At 38.1% G+C, this 5,430-nt stretch overlaps 1 protein-coding gene across 1 annotated transcript in view; it reads left to right on the top strand.

The window, feature by feature from the left end:
* Positions 1-5,430, top strand: part of LOC112144722 (contactin-4) — a 156,669-nt gene that overhangs the window by 34,596 nt on the left and 116,643 nt on the right. The window lies entirely within an intron of this gene.

Raw genomic sequence — 5,430 nt, 5'->3', positions numbered from 1 at the left:
GTACGGACCACGGATAATCCGTGATCCGCAACACCCCTACTCCACAGCCACATGTGGCTCTTTTATCTCTCCATGGGGGTTCCTTGGCCAAACATAAAATAAACCAGGGAGACTGCTGACCCAGTCATGTCGACCGCCTGAGTCAGCAGCTCCCTGCTAATGGCTGCCTAACCAAAACTACCTAAAGAAAACAAACAAACAAAGCCTACAAACGAAGACTACCAAGGTCCAACTCCAAACCAAAATAACAAAACCCAGCAGTGTAAGACTGCTGAGTACAAAAAGGAAATAGAACAAAAACAGTTGTTTGTGCCTATGTCACACATAGAAAATAAATAAATAAAGTCACATTTTGAGAGATGCTAGGTTCTTTTTTTACTTTTGCTTTTGTTCTTGCCAAAAAATTAGACATTACTCATATTTATTATTTAAAAAAAGGTCATAAATGCAAATCCAAATGTCCTAAAGGCTAAAGTAAGACTATGTGTCTCCTTCTAGGTTTTGATCAGTAGAAAACGAGCTCAAATGGCTCTTTAACTGTTAAAAGTTGCAGACTCCTGGTTTAACCTATCGTGAGGATCAGCATTCATATCGCTTTCCTTTGCCGCTGCAGACGAGTTTGGTGAGGCTCAGCGGCAAATCGTAGCGTTTCCGTGACAACAGGTCATGCTAGGTATGAATTAGTCTCCTTTTTGTGAAAAAACGATCTAAACCGGAAAGATAGCAAGAATAAAGAACTAAAATTGATTGAATATGTATTTGTTTTGTAAATTACCTTTAATATAATGCTCGACAAAGTGTGCATTATCAGAAATGAGCGCACACTGTGGAAGCTTGATCACTCGACGCAAAGCGGAAGGAGGTTGCTTTGCAAAGTGTAATTAATTTATGTGAATAGATATTAATTCTTTACTTTGCGTTAATTAATTGCATACACTACTCCTGTTAATGTTGACAGCCCTAATCGATATACAACAAAGCTGTTGTATATTAGTGCAAAGCCGATACGAAAAAACAGTTTTCTCTGCATCAGAATCAGCTGATTCACGTTGATGTATGAAAGCAGTCGACCACTAGGAAGAATTTTCCAATAAAAACAAATATAGTTGGAGGAGTAGGACTTTAATTAATGATATAGTGCTGGTGATACCTAAACAACATGCTCTTTGACCTACCGTAGCTTTTCAATTGTTTACGTTATCAATGTGAATCAACTGATTCTGACGTTAAGAAAAGTGGCTTTGCACACTTGCATTGTGCCATAATCAATCAATCAAATTTTATTTATAAAAAAGCGCTTCTCATACTTTGCGCAGCTCGAAGCGCTTTACATTAAAAACAAAAACATATACAAAAAAAAACCAAAAAAAAACCTTCACACCCCCCACCCCACAGTCCCCTCCACAGCTGTGAGGCTGCAGTGCAGGACTCCAGCCACCCCAGCAAGGGCGAGAACCACGGCAACGACATCAGACCAAGCAGACAAGCCCTGATATGACATACTGATATGATAGAACCCACAGGAAACACTGGGTTTAAAATCATAGTAAAATGTTTAAATAAGAGACATAAAATATTATTGAAAATATTAATAAATTCACAAAATAAAATAATAAATAACATATTATATAAAAATAATAACATATATTAAAACTACTAAAACAAATAAATAAGGACATAAGGTCAACTAAAAGCAGAATTAAAAAGGTGAGTCTTGAGTCTCTTCTTAAAAATTTCTACAGTCTCTGCGGCTCTGAGACTCTCCGGCAGGCTGTTCCAGAGGCGAGGACCGTAATGGTAGAACGAAGCCTCACCATATGTTTTGGTCCTCACCTTAGGAACCACTTGCAGGCCGGTGCCGGAGGACCTCAGGGTCCGCGAGGGTTCATACTTTATAAGAAGATCGCTTAAAAAAGAAGGCCCAAGACCATAAAAACATTTGTAAACCATTAAAAGAATCTTAAAATCAATCCTGAAACGCACAGGGAGCCAATGCAGCGATTTTAAAACTGGTGTAATGTGTTATACAACGCCTTACTAATGTAAAGTATGACACTTTATGTATTCTGTCAAAAAGGTTCAAGTATCAGCTGGAATTATGTTAAAATGGAAACCATCCAAAGGCTTTCAACACTGATGTTAAAATTCCGGGTTAAAGGGTTAATTATTAAAGCATGTTTAACGCTTTAATACAGGAGCTTTAGCTTCATATCGTTGGACCCCTTTCATGTTAGATGCCTCCCTCCTATGTAATTGTGGGTCATTTGCAGTATAGTTTAAATTATGTTGACTTACTCTTTAAATGAAACTGTGAGTAAAATGGAAATTTAGGTTTAGTTGTTTTACTTTTTGTTCATAAAGTCATACCATCATGGGAATATTGGTCACTAATGTCACACATTACAAGTTTTACTCATGTCATGCAGCCCTACTAATATAGATAAAAATGGCTTTGGATGCAGACTGATATGATCTGATAAATGTGGCAATAAGAAGTCAATCATGGAAATATGTTCTTCTGTTTTCTTATTTTTCTGCTGTTCAATTGTTCAGTTCCACCACCCAACCTTAGCCGTCCTCCTCATTTATTCTGCAGCTCCAAAAGGGACCTTAAGTAAAAGAAAATGTAAATTTCAAGGGTCTGAAATCCTGTAAGGTGTTGTCAGAAAACTGCACACAGAGCATTTATTCCCAGGCCGCTGTGTGATGCTTTACAGCAAAGAGATGTTAATGATTGCAGCTTTCTGTGAACACGGCTTTTGTGCAATGCTGCTGCTGCTGCTGGGGTGTAATTTTGTTTTGTTTTTCATTTATAAGTCGTGGAGAAAAAATGAAGAGCTTTGATTTTACTGAAAAGAAAATGCAATATATTTCTTTTTAGAGGAAAAAGCAGGGCAGAGAGAGGCATGCGTTTTGGTGTCATTACTTTACCTATTAGCCATTCAATCTTTGAGCTCTAGTTTCTACCAAAATATACATTTTTATATCCATCCATTTTCTATTCCTGCTTAGTCCTTTGCAAGATCACAAAGGTACTGGAGTACATCCCAGCTCCTGTTGGGCTCCTTTGGTCTTGGTCACAGCTGACCCTATGGGTGGACATGGGTAAACCTGTATGTCACATGTAGGAGGCCTGCAGGAAATTTCAAGGCCATAGAGCGCTCTCTGAGCCCGTAGAGTAAAAATGTTCATGCACATTTTTTCTCTGCCAGCAACAGGTTGTGAATGACACATATTGGGTAAATAAGGGTGAGATGCAGACGTGTCGTTAGGATTTTTTGCGCACCTTACTAAGGACTAGAGCGGGGGTGGGCAAACTTTTTGACTCGTGGGCCCCAAAGGGTTCGGAAATTTGACAGAAGGGCCGGACCAGGAGAAAGAAATAACACAGAATCTGGACAAAAACATGCTTTAACTTAGATTAAAAAATGTATAATATTTTAAAACTGAACATTTTGGAGTTTTTATTTCAAAACAGTGTTTTTGTTTTATTTTTGTTTTTAATTTTAGTGCCAGTTGCACCAATGGGTTGATGTTCTTCGAGGAAAATGCATTTTTAGAGAAGAATTGTGGTGTTGGAATGATCGTACACATATCAGTCTGACTCTGAAAACACACATGTATGTCAGAAAACTACAAATATTCCAACACCACATGAATGCAGAATCATTTTCTAGAAAAAAAGGCAATTTATTGGTGGACTCCAGTATAATAAGGGAGCGAAAACATTATCACTATCATTTATTCCATTTTGGCGGGCCAGATTAAATAGTTGGCCCCCGGGCCACACTTTGCCCACCCCTGGAGTCTACGTATGAGAACGTTATGGTACATTCATACTGGATGTGATCCATGCGTCATACTTGCCTCTGCCTCTTTTGACGCATGTCAAATTTACTGATGAAGCCTTGGCCATGGAGCAACCACTAAAGTTTTCTGGACTTCATTCGTTGCCACGTCATGGAAAACATGGATGTGGAATGAGTAGCTTTGGTTTGTGTGTCTTGGAGAGGCACTGGCACCAGTGAATGCAGACCCAGCTGGGTCAGGGTCTGGCAAAGTTTGAGCTTTAACCAGAGAGGAGGGAAATAAAAATATAACTAGGAGATGTTTTTATTATTGTCTTGATGAAAATGAAAACATCATAAGCCCATGAAGCTAGTGCAGGCTAGGATAGCAAATTCCGCTGCCTAGGGACCGGCAGCCTGAGTGGTGACCCAGCTATATCTGCCGCCCCCTGGGTGGAGGTGCTGGCATAACATTCAGGAGGACAATGATCATACAGTATTTTCCACCATGTCGGTTTGGACTCCACCTGCTGATCACGCCATCAACATGTCTCTGATGGTTTGATCTTCTTTGTCAAAGTTTAGATATTTGAATCACTGATATGGTCAATGCTGATATAACGCTGCAGAACCTTAGAATGCATCTGTCCATTGATGTGTGAATCGGGTTCAGTGTGAATGCAGCTCAGAGGCCGCGGTTCCTCTCTGTGACCCTCATAGACCTGGACAGCACAAAAAAACCTGCTGGCACTCGGACGTGTGCATATGACTAAAGTTTTACCAGGTCACCAGGGCATTGCAGAATAAAACTTTTACAAAAGCTACAAATTTGTCAGCATTTAAAGAAAAAAATGCATCAACGCCTACTTAAATATATCCATTTGGTAAGTTTGGTAAGTTACCAGATAATACTAAAAGACAAAGAATAAATATTGCTAAATAAAACTCATAAAAGGTTAAGTTTGAGTTAAAGATGCTAAATTATACTAAAAGCTAAATTAGGTGAAGGCCCTATGAGATTTTTGAAAAGATAGTTATTATTGCTGTTTATTTTGAAAAATTCTAAATGTAATGCTAAGTCATGCTAAATTAACATTTCTGTTTCAATGAAAAGTCTTGCTGTTTTGTCCTTCAATGAGAAAATAAAAGTCTCCTCTAGTTGGTCAGTAATTACAGCTGGAAGCATTACAATAAAACTGGATTATTGTTCAAATTAGTACCTTTCATAACAAACATGAGCACCTTAATTAAAATGTATTTATACTTGGAGCCAAAACTGTGATTATTTCATATTACTGTAATTACAGCCAGTCCAAGATTGCATCGGTGGGTTTGTATTCACGGTCATGCGTCATAAATAGGACAATTTTCTGCAATTTAAGATGCAAAAACCGGTCTCCAAAAATTTACATTTCATGTAGAAACGTGTAAATGTCAACAGTTCTTCAATCTTTCTCTGCTGATGAAATTATTGCCAACGTTGCTTATGTTTAATCAGGGGTAAGACGGCCCAAAAAAGAAGAAAAAATAAACTAAAAAGTGCTCAAGACCTCTTTGTCTGACGCAATAAATTGTAATTTTACTATAAGTGTCCAGAAACCTGTGAAAAGAAGTAAAAAAAAAAAGACAAAACAAAACATTT

The sequence above is a fragment of the Oryzias melastigma genome, linkage group LG5, assembly GCF_002922805.2.
Source record: "Oryzias melastigma strain HK-1 linkage group LG5, ASM292280v2, whole genome shotgun sequence".
Classification (NCBI taxonomy): Eukaryota; Metazoa; Chordata; class Actinopteri; order Beloniformes; family Adrianichthyidae; genus Oryzias; species Oryzias melastigma.
This window is presented reverse-complemented; position numbering and strand designations above follow the sequence as displayed.